General features: G+C 51.0%; 1 protein-coding gene across 6 annotated transcripts in view; it reads left to right on the forward strand.

The window, feature by feature from the left end:
* Window positions 1-19203, forward strand: part of TET3 (tet methylcytosine dioxygenase 3) — a 92773-nt gene that overhangs the window by 28132 nt on the left and 45438 nt on the right. The gene's annotated exons all lie outside the window — the stretch shown is intronic.

Below are 19203 nucleotides of genomic sequence, written 5' to 3' on the forward strand. Positions count from 1 at the left end.
TTTAAACAACTTGTCAAGTTCTATGGAAAATGTTTGGATTTTTCCGTTGGAATCGCATGGACTTTATAGATTATTTGGGCAGAATGGGCAGCTTTGTAATGAGTGTTCCCATCCGGGAGATGGGAAGCGTATCTTTCTGTTCATTCCCGTCTTGTGTGTCCGTCACAGTTTTCTTCCCACGTGTCTTACATTTCTCACGACACTCATTGCTGGGATGTTGCAGGTTTTGTTGTTGCTGCCGTAACTGGCACCTTTTCTGTGGCATTTTCTAACCCGGGGCTGCAGGTCATATTGGAAATCCTCTGGTTCTTGTCAGACGCTCTGTGATACCAGCTCTGGGCTCATCAGCCCTTTCCCCCTCAGCCCACAAGTGCCCTGTCCGTACCTCCGTAGCAACACTTCAGGAGCCGGTGTGAGCTCTTAGTTGGTGAGGTGCTCATCTTACTCACTTTCATTCCCCGGTATCTGGCCCAAAGCCTAGGATGCAGTAAATCCTTTTAATAAATGCTGTGGAATCAGATGGATGAGAGAGAGAGAGAGAGAGAGAGAGAGAGAGAGAGAGAGAGAGAGAGAGATTGATACACCTCCACAGTGTGACATCCTCAGCCCAAGCAAGGAGCAGGATCTAAAGCGGCCCTGGGGGCTGTGAGCCGGGCCGCCGAGGTGGGGCACCTGCCCTGCTCCCACAGTGAAAAGATGGTCCTGGCATTGCCCACAGCAGACATCAGGGAGGAGCCCTCTGATCTGATACCTCGTAATTACCCTGGGACTGACAGCCCACTGGTCATTAACCCTCATTAGCACTAACTAGTAGGGAGAGCTGCCTTCGTGGTTCCCAGATGCCTGAAGGCAGCACACGGGTACCTGCAGCTGCTCTTTGGGGATGAGGCGTCACCAAGTCTGAGCAGAGCTTGGAAGACCCACGGCTGCTGGCATTGGCTCCAGGCCTGAGGGCTGGTCTTCTTTCTCCAGGGTGGGGGCTTTCTCCTTCTCCCCGCTCTTCTCCAGAGTCTGCGGCCTCCCCACCCCCCCAGGGACTGTCTAGGTGGACTTTGTTCCTCTCCGTGTGCTAATCCTCCTAATCGTGTTTGCATTTTGAACTGGTGCTTGTAATTGGGGAATGAAAGACCCTATTTCTCGAAGGAGCTGTCGCCTGCCCTCCTGCAGGTCCCGGTCTCTGCTGCCACAGAGCTGGGAGGGAGACGGAGATCTCTCCCTGCCTAGGAAGGCTGGGTCCACCTGGACCCACGAACAAGGGGCCCCCTCATCTCTGGGGCATGGGGGCTACAGGCCTGCAGATGTGAGGAGCCCTGCTGCTCTTAAGCAGAGGCCGGGAGTCCTGCCTGGAAAGAAGGTGGGGAGAGGAGATGCACTTGGCTTGTGCGCGTGTAATAGAGATGCCAGCCACAGGTGGGCTGTGGGCGCTTCCCAGTCGCTCTGTAGCCATCCTCCGTCCTCGTCCTCGAGCATCTGGTTCAGTGTGTCCTGGGGCTGTGTTTGACTGGGGCCATGAACGGAGCCATTGAGCCCGTGGCCTGCGCCCCGCCTCTCCTTCGGTGCTCGGGGCAGCAGAGGAGCAGAAACACTTGCCCTGGCTCCTCTGCTCGTTTACTTACACCCACCAGGGGAATAGTGGAGCCAAGGATACATACACCCAAGAGGTCGGGCCCCCACCCCATCCATGTCTTACTCCCTTTCCTCGTGCCCACCGGGGCTTGGGAAGCAGCCCAGGGCTGGGGGCGTCACCGTGGGCCCTGCCTACGGAGGGCCAAGCCCTCGGGCCCCTCATGGCAGCCCGGCTGCATCTCTGCCAGCTCTGGAGGAGCCGCCTCCTCAGGGTGCCCAGCAGGAACTCTGACAGATGGACCTCTGTGATCCGTGGAGTTGTTCCAAGTGACGTTTCCCGGAGCAGAGCGCGCTCTGGCAGTGGAGCCGCGATGCTGGACTGCTCGGGGCGTCAGCTCACCTGTAGGAGAAAGCCTTTCCCACCCCTGCCTCCCTGTCCACCTGTCGCCCTCTTTCAAAGAGCAGAGGAGCTGACCACTGGCTGGTCGAGCCTGTGAGTGCACACAGCGGGGGCCGGGGGGAGGGGGTGGGAGGGAGAGGGGGAGGGTGGAAGGACTGCTGACCCCTGCCAGCTCGTAAGACCTCAGTTCACCCAATTGATGAGCCCGTTGGCTTTCTCCTTTCCTGCGTCCACCCTGGGCCTCACAGGGTTATTGGAGGAGGGCTCTCAAAGGGCAGTCCCGGGACAACCACAGACACAGGGTTGATCTCGGGGGGTGGGACCTGAGTATCTGCATCTGTAGCCAGCAGCCTGCAGGTGATTCCTCTGTCCGCTGGTGTGTGAGAACTGGTGGTGTGCAGAGTACTACACAAGAGGCTCCCAATGCTTGATGGGGACTGAGAAGGCATGCCCTTAAATGCTGCCATGGTTTGTGAAAAAGGCCAGGCGTGGTGTAGACACTTGTGAAAAGCCAGGAGGGACTAAATATAAAGGCTGTTAAATTTCAGATAAGATCAAACTCTAGGAAATAGTTAAACTTTGTTGTTGTGTATTACAAAGAATGCAAATCCACTGCGGAAAAATCAGGAAGTTCATGTGAGCAAGTAGAGAAAATAAAACATCTATAATCTTATCACTGAGAACTCCTGTTGATATTTTGGTCTTTCTAGAATAATTATATGTATTTTTACATTTTAAATGTCTATTGATTTTTCTCTCCTGGTTATCAAAAGAGTACATTTATATTAAAACTTTTTAATTGGTATAAAACTGGCATGAAATGTTTTGATTGACAAATCTTTTACTGCTCTGTTTATTTGCGATCTTCATTTCTTTGTGAATATATTGTGGTTTGCTTTGCCTGCTTTTCTTCTGTGTGATTTTTTTTAATATGAATTCATGAGAGCTTCATATATTAGTCATATTGACTGTTTACCAGACCTTGACAGATACTACCGATGTCCTTTACTTTTTTAATGTTTTGGTTTTATTTTGCCAGACTTTTTTTTTATTTTACATGTTCATATGATCAAATCAAGTTCTAATCGTTTAGCAAGTTGATTTTTTTTTTGTTTTGTTTTGCCAAACAGAACAGGCACTGCTTTTGTAAATGTCAGAGGACAGTTATAGGCTAGACCAGTGCGTCTCATGCTTTAACGTTCATCCAGATCACCCAGGAATCTCTTTACAATACAGCTTCCCGTTGGCTGGTCTGGGTGGGGTCTGAGCGTCTGCATCTCTAACATGCTCTTAGGTGGTGCTGATGCTGCTGGCCAGGGGACCACACTTGAAGCAGGGAGGGGCCAGAAGTCTCCAACACGGATGGTCACAGAGGAATGGAGGAGCCTTAGGAACAGACTTTTCTGGGTCATGCCCTGGAGCTGTCTGGCCGTGGACCTGCGTCCCGGCCTGGCCACGTCTGGCTGGGTGACTTAGAGACAGTGCCGTGGCCCTTCGGGACCCCTGGCTCCTTGTCTATAAGATGGGGAGGCAGTGCTTACCTCAGAGGGGTCTGGGAGAATTAAATGAAAGAATAAAACAGATCCACGTTGTTGTATGAGCTAGGAAAATTATGTAATTCCAGTTGCTGAGCCTGGTGCCCTGTTCAGGGGGTAGTGCTCTGACAAATTTCTGTTTCTTTGGTGATTGATATTTTCAATATTCCTACTTCTTCTTGAATAATTTATTCTAGAAAATTGTCCTTTCATCCATATTTTTAAAGTTTTTAGTGATGAACTTCAGGTCTCATTGACTGGCCATGGTTATCTCCCTTTTCGCATTTCTGATGCTGTTTGGTTATGTTTTTCTTTTGAAGATGATCGTCCTTGCCAGAAGTGTATTTGTCCTTTGGAGAGCCACCTCTTAGGTCCATTTACAAACACCACTACGTTTTATTTTCTGATCACTCTTTATTTCTCTCTTTATCTCTGATTCCTTTTTCCTGCCTTTCCTAGTTTTTATTTTCTAGCTTCTTGGGTTGAAACCTTCCATTTTTTTTCCTTCTTATTTAACAAACGTTTTTTAGAAGCATGTTTTTTTCCTCTGCTAATAGTTATTGTTTTCATTGATGTTAATCTTCAAATCTGTGTGACTCCCCCCGACCCCACCCCCAGCCCCCGGAAACAGCTCTATTTTTATACTCCTATCAGTTTACATATCAATGATATTTTAAGTATGTACTTACCATAACAAGTACAACAAGCATAAACAGATTGGAAATAAATGTAATTGTGATTTTGATTTTTTTTTTTCCCCCTTGACCCTGGAGTGGTTTTAGGAGACTTGCTTAGGATTTCCAGATGTTGTGCTTCTTTTGGTTGGAGGATTGTCCAGGTCATTCCAGGCTGTGCTCCGCCGTGGGCCTGCGCAGAGTTCTGGCGGGGCTTGTGTGTGTGCCGCCGAAGCCTCGGCTGGCCTCCTGGGCTGAGCGGGAAGAGCTGCCTGTGCCCAGCGGAGGGAAGGGGTCTTGGGAGAAGAGGGGGGTGGTCCCTGTTCCGAGGCTCTCAGCTTCTCCTGAAGACAGCCAGCCTGGACGCTGGCCAGATGGCCCCTTTCTTACTTGCCTGTTGCTCTTCTGTTCTGGTCCAGAGCCCGGTGTGGTGTCTGGGACGCGCTGTCCCTCGCTGGCTGGAAGAGCTGGGGGCCTGGGGGAGAGGGGACTTGAGTGAGACCCTGCACTGCAGAGCCCTCCCGCTGCTGCCTGGGAGCCGTCCTCATCTGCTTCCTGTTCCTCATCTGTTAAATGCAGATAAGGTCCCCGTTTCACAGAAACTGGGAGAGTCTTAGAGATCACCCACGATGGAACTTTTAAAAATCCTCACCTGAGGACACCCATGTGCGAGAGAACACTGATAGGTTGCCTTCCTGCGTGTCCTGACCGGGGATCAGTGCGCGGCCTTTGGGTGTGCAGGGTGAGGCTCCAAGCAGCTGAGCCACACTGGCCAGGGCCTAGTAACGTAACTCTTAAAAAAAAAATAAAAAAATTGGGGGGTGGGGGCATAATTTCAGAGTTTCAGAAAAGTTGCAAGAAAAGTACAAAGAAGTCTCTTCACTCAGATTCCCCAAAAGTAACATTTTACTAGATTCACTTTATTCTTTTCTATCTCTTTATAACTTTTATTTGAACTATTTGAAAGTATGTAGCGGACGGTGGTGCCCTTTACTTTCGAATACTTGAGGGTGGGCTTTGTAAAATCCACATAAATAACCACAGTGCATTGGTCCACGTCAGGAAATTAGCATGGGCACACCACCGCGGCGGACTCGGTCTGCAGACCTGCACACTGACTGACAGCACTGCTTACAGACCTCATTCAGACTTCGCCCCTTGTCACACCCTCCTGTAGAGGAGAAAACCCAAGGGTCACACATCCTCAGTGGTCAGGCTCTGTGTCTCCTTTACTCTGGAGCAGAGCTTCAGTTTTTCCTGAGATTTTAAAATTTTTAATACGCAGGTGAGGCATTTGAGGCCCAGGTGGGTAAAACGATTTGTCCAGGGCTTTACAGCAAGACCGTCTTGGAAGAGCTGGGGCTGGGAACCTGGCCTCTGCTGAAGTGCTGGCTCCGCTAGTTACACTCCTACCCTCCCTCCCCCAGCGCCCAGGTGAACACTTAGCTCCTAGGGCTTTATCACCAGCCAACTCCTCAGGCTGAGAGGTGGGGCCGGCCCAGTTCCCCAGGGAGCTGCCTCCTCCTGCCCTTCCCTTTTGCCCCTCCGTCTGCAGTGCCAGGCCACAGCACCCCACCTCCGCCCCGTCCCTGGCTGGGTAGGTGTTGGCTGGGGATCAAGGCCATGGCCAGGGAGAGAGCAGGCCTTTAAAACTGGTCTAGCCACTGCCTCTCCCTTGAGAACCGGCCTAAGGAACAAGGCTCACTGCCATGGGTGGGGCTCAGCTGCTGCTTTCTGAGGAGTGGCACCCACGGGTTGGGGGTGTGACTATCAACCCCCCGTGGCAGTTTTGGGGGTTCGTGGCAGGGACTGGTTCATCTCCAGCCAGAAGTGGGAGCCTGTGATATGTCCTTAGGCTGGGCCAGAGCACGCAGGTCCCCTGCTCGCCTGCCCCAGGGCCTCCCGTGCAGGGTCTGGAGCGGTCGTTCGCGTGACCAGGGGTCACTGAGAGATCAGTGACGGTAAGGCTGTCCTGCAGAGGCAGCACCCTCTTGTATTAGGGGCGTTAAAAGCGTGATTCCTTTTTTTCAACAAAATGATTTGCATTTATCTTTTTAAGGGTACGCTAATTGCTTAATACATTTTCTTGTCTTTGTTGTTTTTAATTTACGGACTCTCTTGTGAACTCCCCTCCCCAACTTTTTAAAAAAAATAATAAGGACTCTTTGAACCAACCTATACTTCCTGTCTGACTGTGTCTATGACTCTATTCAGTTTTATGTCACTGATTCTTGGATTTAGGCCCCTCCCCCTTGCATTTTCAGAGCTCATCTTTCTTCTTCCTCACCCCAGAGCTGATGGCTACCACCCCCCCCCACCCCCGCTTCTCCTCTCGGGAGCTACCACGCCCGGCTGTCCAGCTGTGGAATGGGAGGTGGTCTCCCACCGTGACCATCACCACCTCCCCTGGGCGAAGACCTCTCTTGCTTTCCCTTGTAACCCAGTGGGGGGTGAGAAGCACTGGTGATGGATACTCTTCCTGTCACTCCTGTCCTCCTCCCCCCACCTTTGGGTGGGCTTGCCAGCTCGGCCCTCCCCTCCTTGAGCAAGTGTTTAGTTTCTGCTTTTGTCTTAAAGCTTCTTACCAAGATGGAGATGGAGACGAAGGGTTTACTGTAAAGATTTTTTTTTATTGAGACGTCATTCATGTAACACCCAATTTGCCCATTTAAAATGCACAGTTCAGTGGTTTTTAGTTTATTCACAGAGTTGTGCAACCATCACCACTTCTATTTCAGAACATTCCCATCGCTCCAAAAAGAAACTCCACCCAATAGCATTCACCCCTCGTCCCCCCAACCCCCTCAGCTTTACGCAGCCACCCATCTCTTTGTCTCTAGAGATTTGCCTTATCTGGCCATTTCATATCAATGGAATCATGCAATATGTAGCCTTTTCTGTCTGATGTCTTTCACTTAACATAATGCGTTCAAGGCTCATCCATGTTGTAGCCTGTATCAGTACTTCCGTCCTTTTTGTGGCTGCATGATATTCCTCTCCAAAGGCAGACTGGAGACATCTAGACATCGTCTCCCAGATGAAACGAAACCCTGGTGCTAATGTGAGTCAAGTCCTCCGTGTTGTTATCAAGGTTGTTACCTACAGCCTTTGGGGCTGGTCCATCCATGTAGCCAACCGGAACCCTGCTCTGTGCCAGGTTTTCTATCCCTGTCCTCAGAGGAATCACACGCCCAAACAGATGTGGGGGAAGGAGGAGAAGCCATTCCAACCGTCACTATGGCCATGGGAATGTAGCAAAACGTGACAGCAACTGGACACGCAGCCTCCGGGGCTATATGTGTGCTATATACCTATCAGGAAAAGCATTGCGGCTATTAAACATGGAACCTCGGAGAGTTAAAACTATGTTAAAAAATAGTTATGATACAGAAAAGGAAAAAAATCAGCATTAAAAAGCCCTGAGTAAGACAACTTGGTGAAGATCTAATTTCCGTAATAAATAAAATAACCTATACCAAACCCGATCCCTGAATATACTCGGTGACCCCAGTTTTGTAAATTAAGTCCATGTTGCATAGCGAAGAGAGGGCACCAAAGGTAAACTGTGGTCATCTCAGGGAAGTCAGAGTTGCTGGTTTTTCACTCCATTTTCTGCTTTGCAGTGACAGAACTTCCTGTTCTCCCATCTCTCCCAGCGTAGTCTATTGAAACTCATTTTTTAACCTTATCATTCTGTTCTTATGACCTTTATCATCGTGGGCCACCCACCAGGGTTTTCCCTGGCTGTAATGAGTTTCCTATATTCACTCAGAGATCACCTCACAATTAACATGAGTTTCACTGCTTTCACCACCCACTCAAAGCCACAGAGGACAGAACATCGATGTAGGCTACCACGCACATTTAGACACAGTGTCTACCTTAAAGGAGCCCGATTTTGAATGGGCCCCAAGGCAGATCTCAACATCTGAACCGTCTCTGTCCATGAGGCAGGGACTGCTCGCTCCCTGGTATCCCCAGTGCCTAAGAGTGACTCAGGCAGTAAATGCTCAGTCCCTATTTGCCGGAGGAATAAATGAACACAATCATAACTATAGGTATCACATAGGAAAGGTGTGCTTGCTATAATGTGCTGATAGCAATCAGTAGGTGGAATTTCGTAATTCTGTGGGGCTTCTATAGATAGCTATTTCTACTTTTTTTTTTTAAGTACCTTCCCTCTTTTGTCATTTGCACGCATGGCTTTTCATAGTTGTAATAACCTTCCTGTATATTGTGGTATTCTGCTATTTTTACTTCCCATTTTATCCAACATTTTTCCTTTGTGTCTATAATTTATGGGTTTTAATGACTGTTTAATGTTCTACTGAGTCGTGTTGTCATTTATGAAACTGTTGCCCTCATTCTGAGTTTTCAGCCTTCACTCAGGTGTCCTTGATACATTGTCTACCTGTGTATTTGCTTGCCCATTTTTTTGTTTTGTTTATTTTTACTGCTCGAACCCAAGGAGAAGATTGAAGTTGTGAATTCGCAGGCACCCTGGCCTGGGAGTTTGGGGCTCAGCGGATTGAATATGTGTCCGACAGTGCGGTGCTGGGGTAAAAGCAGAGAGCGGGATGGCCAGTCCACAGCCTCCTCCTGCGACTGTCCCCGTGAGAAATAAGTGAGGAGAACATGGGAAGAAGGCAGGTCGGAACTACTCTCAAGAGGAGCAGCTGACAGAGCTAGGTTCTGCTTGCATATGGAAACGGAAAGATGAAGCCGTCAAAGGTGACGGAAGGGCATTCTCAGGATGCATGCCCGGGAGAATGACTCTTCGCCTGACTTTTTAAAGAAGGGATATCCAGAGTTGTTGTTGCTGGGAAAGGGTCAGATGCTAAGTTAGGTTTTAAGTGTGTTGGGCTTAGTGGCATGCAGTTGGAAAAGTGTCTGGTAGCTGGAGAGCTGGAGTAAGCAGTCCAGGGGCAAGGAAGCTTCGGGGCTATTGGTGCAGGCTGAGCGGTGGAGCCCTGGGTGGAAGTGAGGTTTCCAGGAGAGCTTTGAGGGAGAGGGGGGAGGGAGGACCAGGGTCCTATGGAGGGAGGTGGGGGGGTGGGCAGGAGGGTGGAGGGAGGGGGACTCCCAGGGCCTTTCTCATCACCCCTGACCCTCAGGGAGAAGAGAATGGATGAGGAGGGGCTGGGTGTCCGTTCCTTTGTTCTCCAGCACTGCAGACAAGCCTTTGAGATGAACATGTACAAGAACCCACATGACGGGCATCTTTCCGTTTTCTGGGCTAACAGAGCGGCAGGGGCTGTGGATACCATAATGAGGCTTTACGCTGAGGTGTGTTGTGTGATTTTTCCAGGACATTTTTTAGGATACATAGAACGGACCCACACTCCCCAATGTCCTGCCTTATGGACAGCACCAGGCTTCCCTGAATGGCACTTGCCCCCTTTCCATCCCTAGCCCACTGAGTGAAATAGGGTTTATGACTGATGGGTGAAGGCTGCTCTGCCAAAAGTTATTTTTTTTCTCCAGATTTTTGGGTGGTGGCTTAAAGATTCATTTCTTTGAAGGAGAGACATTTAAGTCTTCAAACTCCCTGGGCAGGGGTCCAAGTGAGAGGCTGAAGTCCGTAGGTCCTGAGTCTCCTGCGCGTGTGGGAGCTTATTCTCCAACAGCTGAGAACCCTGGCAGCTCGGAGGCCGCGGCACCCACCTCTGCCCCGATGTGGGATTCAGCTTTTGCCGCTTGCCCCTGGCCCTGGGGGAACGTTATGTTAGTTCATCTCTCTCTCTCTGCCTCATTCGTTCACCCACTAAAACGGATGTTGGCTTGTGTGTTGGAAGACTCGAAAGGTCACATTTAAACGTAAAAGTGCTTACGGAATCCGGAGTTTACCACCCAGCTCTCCAAACGGGTGGCTCGCTGCCACCACGGTGGTTCGCCCGCCCTCGCGCCCTGGGCGCACCTGAACGGCCAGTGGGTTATGTGGGGTCCGGGGCGCCTTCAGGGACAGGGCGCGGGGCCATTTAAGTCAAGGTCAGTGGACTTGATGTTGGCAGCGTTTCCTTGCTCGTGTCCTCAGCGTTTCAGAGTTTTGGGTAGGAGGTGAGCGGTGAGAACTGGATGCGAGCCCGGCTGGGTGGAGCTGTGGGAATCCCCGCCCTCGCCGGGGACCGCTGGGGGCTTTTCTGGCCGGGAGACGTGCATTGCGTGGCCTGGGCCATGGCCCCAGTGCTGCTGGAGTGGGACGGGGGAGGGGTGCGCACGTGTGTGTGTGCACGTGTGTGCGTGCGTGCATGTGTGTGTGCGTGCGTTGTGTATGTGTGCGCGCGCGCACGGGGGTGGGGGTGGCGGGAGCGGGGGCGCCTGCGGCCGGCCGAGGAGCCGCCTCCGCGTCCTGACCTGCTTCTGAGCGCGGGCGGCTTTGCAGGCAGCTGCCGCTCCTTGCGCCCGGCCTCAGATGTGGTCGGTGCGATTTCCTCCCGCCGGCCCCGGCCGCGCCACCGGCTGCTGCGGAGCGGGGCTTCCGTCGGCGCTGGCTGCCTCCCCCCTCCCGCCGCTCACAGGCTCCCCCCACCCCCACCCTTCCTGCCGCGGCCGCCTCAGGGGAGGGCCGAGCTGCTGGGGGCGGGGGTTCGGAGCCAGCAAGTTACAGGGCACTTTTCATGGGGGCTGGGGGAGTGGATGTTTACAGGCTCAGGGCCCCCCTCGACCAGACGCTCATCTTGTAGAGTATTTCTTCTTTCCGCACATGTGTGCTTGTACACACACACACAGCTCTCTAGCAACAGAAATAGCAAGAAAGAAAGGTCACCCAGGCATTCCTCTCCCCGAAGCCCCCTTCCAGGGCTTGTTGGAGGCAGGCAGAGTCTGTGCAGAGCTCAGGTGGGGTGCAGGTACCTCTGTCCGTCAGCTGCCCGCCCCGAACAGAAATGAATGCCTGCCCTACCTGCTGTGGGCTGTGGGGACTGCTAACTGCCATTTCCCCTCTGCGCCGTGTGTGTGCATTGTTAATGGCATGGAAGTCCTAGACTGGGCAACATTTTGAATCCTGTTTCTTTTTTTCCACTTCAGATAGTGTAAACACTTCCCCCGTCATAAAAAATACCCTCAGCATCAGTACAGGGATATTCTCGAGTTTCCTTTTCTTATTGAAGACATTTCCCTGTTTTTTTTTAATAAGTCCTTATTCTATATCATTGTAAGCAGTTCCACATTTACTGACGAAGTATTATACATTGTAATTTTTCTGATGTGTAATTTGAAACATATACCCGGCATGCCTCGTTTTATGGTGCTCTGCTTTACTGAGCTTCACAGATGTTGCTTTTTTTTTTTTTTTTTTTTTTTGTTCATCCTCACCCGAGGATATTTTTCCCATTGATTTTTAGAAAGAGTGGAAGGGAGGGAGGAAGGGAGAAACATCTGTGTGAGAAAGATACATCAGTTGGGTTGCCTCCCGCATGCCCCCTGACCAGGGCCCTGGATGGAACCTGCAACCCAGGTACATGCCCTTGACAAGGAATCTAACCCTCCACCCTCCGGTGCACAGGCCAACACTCTAACCATTGAACACACTGGCCAACCCCTCTCCCTCCCCCCCCCTTTTTTTTTTTACAAGTTGAAGACAAGATCCTCCACCAAAAAGATTATGACATACTTTATTGCGGTGGTTTGGAACCAAACCTGCAGTATCCCTGAAGTATGCCTGCATGTCAAACAGATGAAAAGTAATAATAAACATATGAATTCCCTACCCAAGTTAAGAGCTAGAATGTTGCCAATCTAACTGAAACGAGGGTATTTTCCCCAACCTGTGCCCCCTTCTCACCTCCAGAGACAACCACTACCTTGACCTTTGTGTTTATCATTCCCTTTTAAGAAATGAGGAAAATCTCAAACAGGTTCTAAAAGTTTTAATTTCATGCTTTATATTTATATGACACATTTAATTTTTTTTATTTGAGCTTTTCAGAATGGGCAGATTATAATCTTTTGGAACTTGCTTTTTAAAAAAATATTTTTTTTTATTGATTTCATAGAGGGAGTGAGAGAGAAACATCAATAATGAGAGAGAATCATCGATTGGTTGCCTCCTGCACCCGCCCCCAATTGGGAATTGAGCCCGCAACCCTGGCGTGTGCCCTGACTGGGAGTCGAACCATGATCTCCTTATTCATAGGTTGACACTCAACCATTTAGCCACACTGGCCTGGGCGAAGCTTGCTTTTTTTTATTTTTTTATTTTGCAACTTGAGTGTAGTTTCTGAGATTCATTCATATTCCTGTGGTTCATTCATTCGCACTGCTGTGAAATATTTCATTGTCCTTTCTGTGGTTGGTGGACACTTCAGATATTTCTACAGTTTGGTTGTCATGGGTCATGCTGCCGTGAGCATTGTGCACACATCTCCCGATGCGTGTGTGCCGTTTCTCTAGGAGTGGAATTGTGGGACCGTGGGATACATGAATGTTCAACATTAGAAGGTAACACCACAGACCTTTCCAGAATGGTTGCTCTGTTATGCCCTCTGCCAGTGGTGTGTTAGAAAAAGTTTCTGCTCAACACCACCAGCACTGGGTGCTAAACTGAAATGCCCTTTTATGGTGCTTTCTATGTAGCTGGTAAGTGTTGTTAGTGTTCTTCACCTAGTGATTGGTTTAATCTTCCTGACAACCCTGTGAGGTTAGGTACTATTATTAATCCCCAATTTACAGATGAGGAAATAAAGCACAGAAAGATTAACAGTTAACCACAAATTTACTGATGAAGCAATGAGGCAGGCACAGAGAGGATAAGTCACTTGCCCAAAGTCACAGAGCTAGTAAGCAGTGGGGGCAAGATGTGAACTAAACATTCTTACTCTTCAATTCTATATACTGGATATAAAATAGAACCTCACAGTGGCTTTATTTTGTATTTCTCTGATTACTGATGAAGTGGGTATTCTTTTCAGATATTTATTTCCCATTCTCTTTTCATGAACTATAATGAAATATTTAAAAACGATTCCCCTATTGTAGGGTGCTTAGGTTACCTGTAATTCTTTACTATTATTGCTTCTGGGGAAATGTTTGGCACATGTAACTTTTTTATTTCTTCTGTTTCTTACATATTTTTGTTTACATTTCCTGAAGTGAGACTAAGAGTAGTACTTAGTGGTTAAAAATGGCTTTGCTCTTCTGGATTGCTGTGTGATCTTGGGAAAGTTACTTAACCTCTCTGTGTTGTGTCCTCATCAGTAGAGATAAGTCTCTGCCTTGTAGGAGTTTGTGATGATTGGAGGAGACAAGTGAGTGTGCAGTGATTAGTGTGATATTCAGTGGAGACTTTTCCTAGTCCCCCCTCCTCTTTTCCTGTCTTCCCTGAAACCATATTAATTACTGTTGGGTCAGAGGGCATGAACAGTCACAGTCCTGTGCTTCTGCCTGCTATGACGACCTCAGGGAATCTGGCCTCGGTCCAGCTTTTTCCTGAGCATCACCCTAGCTGTTGGGTGAGATCTGCTCTGTTTGTCCATTTTGTAGTAGGAAAATGTCTTACTGATACGTACATAGTAACCACAGGAACTAGTACCTCCCCTCACCTCACACAAGAATACTCTCTGCCCGCACGTGACAGTCTCGAGAAGTTAGACATGACCCCCCGAGGTTGGCTGACTGCAGAGAGGGTTTGGATGTGGAGAGTGCAGACACAGAACCGGCTGGACAGTGTACACACACACACACACACACACACACTCTCGCTTGCACAACGCAGGCCAGTGCGCACATCCTCTTAGAGGTTCCCCTAAAAGTCTCTTTCCTCACTCAGTGTTTCCATCAGTAAACCCCAGACCCTCTGAGGAACTGAATAATTGATCCAATCTAGACAGACTGTGCCATGAATACAAGCCGTGTGCTGTTGGAGGCGTGGGGCTGTCCATTTGGGGGAGGGGAAGAAGGAATGGGATTTGCGTGGAGGTGGGCACTGACCCTCCAGGACTGGGGGCGGGGGGGGCGGGCAGCCCAGTTTCTTGGCTAGGGGCTGGCAGAATGGAAGAGCTGAGCCCGTGGTGCTGGCGGCTGGGAAAGCACTGGGTGGGGAGCAGCCACCGCTATCTTGGTCCCCTGAGAATTCAGTGTTGGAGATGCCACTGTAGGGGCTGTGCCCAGACCGGCCTGCTTCCTGGCCGCTGGGAGGTTGACTGCAGACTTGTTCATGGATGAACATACCTTCTAGGGCCTGTTCCTCCTCCGGTGGTGCCTGACTGCCGGGGGCCAGCAGAACAGCCCTGGGGACTCTGCCCTCTCACTTCCCCTTTCCTGGCGGCCCTAGGAAGGCATGGTCCGGCCCTAGGAAGGCATGGTCCGTGCGGACTTGGATCTCAAGATAGTAGTCTTTATCTTCGCTCGTCCCTTCCCTTTCTCTTTCACAGAGGAGTGCCGGTCTAGTTTTGAAGTGCTGCTCCTCAGAGTTGGGAAAAACTTGGAAACCCGGGTGGTGTTCTGTACCGCTCTCTCCTCATGTTACGGACCTAAAGAGGTGTCTAGGGAGCGGCGTTCCACACTTCTCCAGCCTTGACGGGCATCCGGGGGCCTTGGGCGCCCCTCTGGTGCGGAGGGCAGGCCGCTGTTGTTGAGTGCCTGTGGACGTCGGGGCTAGCTGTGGGGATTTAGGAGCCGAAGAAAGGAGTTGGCTGTAGAGCAGGTGGGGCCTTGGGAGTCCTGACCAGGCAGGGTCCAGGGGCAGATTCCAGCCGCGGTTCCTGGGCCCCCAGGGAAACCTGGGGCTCGGGTTGGTGATGCTGTGTGCACCTGTCAACCCGTCTCGAATAGGTTGAGGGTCGGGTCTCTGGGGTCTGCTCGTCTTCCAGTTACAAACCCTTTCTGTCCCCAGATGAGGGAAGCACACCCTCATCCGGGGCAAGACCAAGCCTGGGATGGGCCAGAGCCCTCCGGGGATCCTGTGGACAGGAGGAGACCTGGGACGGCTGGTGTGCAGGGCTCAGGGAGGGCAGGGCAGGGTTCTGTAAGACGGGCCAGAGCTGACACCTTGGTTTGGTCGGCCTCTCTGCGGATGGGGGGCGGGCTGTTCCAACATCAGTTGTCAGGTTCCTGAGTCCCTTGTGGCAAAGGCATTCCTGAGGGCATTGGCCGTTTCAGACTTCTGTGCGTGCAGCGTGACAGAGGAGGGGCGCTCACTCCGCCCAGAGCTCTGTGGCCGCCCTCTCTGCTGTGGTGCAGAGGCCGTACCAGCCAGGGGCGGGAGGAAGAAGCAGCGGTTCTTTCTGAACACACACTGAGCCCTCGGTGAGCGTCTGAAGGTGTGATGGAAGCCTGGTCCCTTAGGCGCTCCCAGGGTAGCTGGCCGTGCGCTCTAAGGCTCTAAGGGAGGGATCCCCGACGGGAGGGGTGCTGGCTGCAGGCTCCGGCTCAGACCCTGTGGTGGACAGCACTGGTCCAGGGGGCTTTGTCAGCAGGGGGTTGATTCTGTTCCTTGCCTCACCCTCTGCATTTACTCATTTGTCTGCAGACTGCACTTCACCCCTGGCTCTCTGCTGTTGCCTTAGTCCAAGCCCTATTATCACTGACCTGGAGAGGGGCGTTCCTCGCCCAAATGGCCTTCAGGCCACCACCCTTCAACTCCGCAGTCCTTGCTCTGCCGGGACACTTGCGTGCCCCTCCTGAAACGTAAATCGCTCTATTGTATTCACGCTGTGAGCCACACAGCTGCTCTCCCCACACTTGATGCTCCCCATATGCCCAGCAGCTTGCCCTTCCCTGCCAACCGGTTACCCTTCCCCAGGCTGCCAGGCCTGAGGATTCCGTGCCTTTGCAACGCTCGGACCCCCACCTGGAATTCCCCCTCCTTCCCCTCCTCCAGAGCACCTGCCCATCTTGTGAGCCTCATCGTGAAGGTTACTTCGAGGTGAAACCTTTCTTGACACACACACGCTCACCTGCCCAGAGAGAAGTGACGCTCCCCCCCCCGTGCCCCTCCCCCCGACCATGACCCTTATAGAGACTGTTTTCACTGCACTGATATGCTTTAGGGGTGAGTGTTTATAGGGCTGTTTCTTGCCTTTCACCTTATAAACTTCTTAATGTTCCTAAAATAGTCCGTCTGGTCTGTTGTTCGGTAAGAAGCCTCCCCAAACTCTGGTGGCAAAAAACAGCAGTCATTGTGCTGTGCTCTCAGAGTCTGTAGATCCAGAATCAGAAAGGAGACAGCGGGGGCAGCTGGTCTGTGTTCCTTGATGTTTAAGGCATCAGCTGGAAAGGCTCCAAAGCTAGTGGTAACGCGCAGGCTGGACTGGAACCCTCAAAGGGCTTCTTCGCTCACACGTTTGACAGGTGATGCCAGCTGCTGGCTGGGACCCCAGCTGGGATTGTCAGCCGGGCACCTACATGCGGCCTGGGCTTCCTCACGGCCCGGTGGCTGGGCTCCAAGAATAAGAGTCCCAAGAGACTAGGCAGAAGCTGTCTGGCCTTGTGTGGTCCAGCTTTAAAAGCCATGTGGTGTCACTTCCACCATTGTCACAAGCCCACCTGGATTCCAGCGGAGGGAGGGAGGCATGTGGGACAGAAGGATTGTAGTGGCCATCTTTGGAAAATAAGACCTGTCACACACGCTAAGCACTGGGTGCATGCAAACGGCAGTTTTAAAATGTGAGGGCTGAGGAGGGAAGAGTTGTGAAATTGGTGGCTGGGGGTGTGGAGGGAGGGCGAGATATGACCAACAATAGATTGCAGGAGAAAAGACTCTGTGTGTGTGTGTGTGTGTGTGTGTGTGTGTGTGTAGACACACACATATTTATGGTGGGGGAAGGGGCTTGGGTATGTAGGGTTGCTTAAAGGAGCCACTGTCAGGTTGAAAAATTTAAAAATGTGCATAAAAAAATAAATAAATAAAAATGTGCATACACACCAAGGCCCAAATTAGGAGAGCAGGAGCAGAAAGGGAGGGGAAGGGATAGAGAGGCAGCCATGTGTAGAGCTGTTTGGGTCTGGTGCCCGGGTGTGTTGGAAGAGCCTGGATTATGTTTGGGTTGGGGACCTTGGTGAGTGCAGGGACACTGGCAGAAATAGGAGGGTTGGAGCAGGAGCTGTTGGAGGTGGGGAGGGGGGATTCAGTTCCATTGTAGACGAGCTGCCTCTGGTTCCAGGGGTTGGAGTTCACGGAGGTCGACTGAGAGGTTCCGACAAAGGGTGGATAGTGAGGCGCATCCCCAGAGCGGTGGCTGCTGAGCCCAGGGGGCGTGGCAGTTGAGGCAGAAACCGTGGAGGGGTACACGCCTGGGGGCCTGTCTGAGCTGGGAATCTGGAAGGGCCCATGCCGGCCCCACCCTCTTCCTCCAGCTCTCTCCCGCCTCCCTGTCCACAATCACCATCACCACGCAACTATTTATTTTGATAGAACTTTAAAGCTTTAAAAAAGGTGCAAGAAGAGTGCCGGGGACTCCCACAGACCCACACTTTTTACATTTTGCCTTATTGGCTCTATCATTTTCTCTGTGCGTGTCTGTTTTTACATGTGGATATACGGTCATGCATGGCATGGCATTTCTGTTAACGATGGGCCCCATATGCGAATGTGGTATACCATATAGCCTAGGTGTGTAGTGGGCTACACCATCTAGGTTTGTGCAAGTGCACACTATAACGTTTGCACAAAGACAGCATCACCTACTGACACATTTCTCAGAGCATATCCCCATCGTTAAATGGCAGGTGACTGTATTCTTTCGTGAACCATTGGAGATTAAGCTGGAGATACTATGAAACTTTACTCACAAATACTTCAGTGTGAGTGTCCTAAGGACAAAGACCATGGTGTGATGATCCCAGTCAAGAAGGCAGAGGTGGATACAGTATGTCTTCTTCGTATCCAAATTTCATCAGTTGTCCCAAAGACGTACTTTATGGCTATTCCCCCCCCCCCCCCGTCCGAGGTCTAACCCATGAGCATGCACATTGCTGTCCTGTCTCCTTAGTCTCATGGAAGCTGGGAGAGATGTTTGTCTTTGCAGTTTTTGAAGAGAACAGTCCAGGTGCTTTCTGGCATGCCCTCTGTTTGAGTTAATCTGATGTTTCCTCGTGATTAGGTTTGGGCGATAGGTTTTGGCTGGAGTTCTGCCGGACTGGTGTTCTACCCTTCTCCGTAGAGCATATCAAAAGGCACGTGCTGCTTGCCCGATATTTGTGATGATAACTTGGCAAAGGTGGCGTCTCTCAGAATTCCTACTCAGGAATCTTGCCTGGGGCTGTCCTCACTCAGTGCCCTGAAAGTCGGAGTCAAACACTTGCCTTTTTCCCAACGGCTGGCACCTTCTCCTGATGGCACGTTTCCTCCAGGGTCACCAGCAAGTGCGAGGAGTGTGTCAGTGGGCTCCGCTGGCCAGGAAACCAGAATTTAGCATTTCTTAAAGTTACTATTGAAATGAAGTAACTTTGGAGGACAGTGTTTTGAGACCATGTATATATCCTGTGCCTCATCAAGCTTTCACCTGCTAGTTGCAGCATCCACTGGTGGCTTGCTAAATCCATCATTCCTCCTATATAATTTATATATATATATTAATTGGCATTCTACTATAAGGAAGAGCTCTCCTCTCTGGAGGGATGAATCTTGCAAACTCAATTCTGCATCTCTGTATTAGCTTTTCACTTGCTGGACTGGGCCCCCTGGACTTGCCCCCTCCCCGCTGCTGTGTGCTTTGGGGGGCATCAGCTTCCTGGACTTGGGGTGGGGCCTGGATCTTCCTCCAAGCAGTAATGGCTCGTCATCCACAGGACTGGCTCAGCATGGGGCAACACACATGCCGGGTCGGGCCAGCAGTGTTTCCCTGGGGCCTGGGCCTGGGCCTAAGGAAGCACCGTAATGGGTAAAGGAAAGAACTGTGGGTTCCTTCCCACTGAGAAGCTATGGCCGACCCCCTGTCCTGGCTAAGTGTGTTCATCTAGTCAAATATGTCACGCATGCTTTACACATACAGCACATTGTTACCTGGTGTGCTCGGGTAGCTTTCTTTCTCTTCTGACAAAATAAATAAATAAAACCAACGTGGCCCTGGTGTCCCCTGGGGCGTTGGGA

This window comes from Cnephaeus nilssonii (assembly GCF_951640355.1).
Source record: "Cnephaeus nilssonii genome assembly, chromosome: 15".
Taxonomy (NCBI): Eukaryota; Metazoa; Chordata; class Mammalia; order Chiroptera; family Vespertilionidae; genus Cnephaeus; species Cnephaeus nilssonii.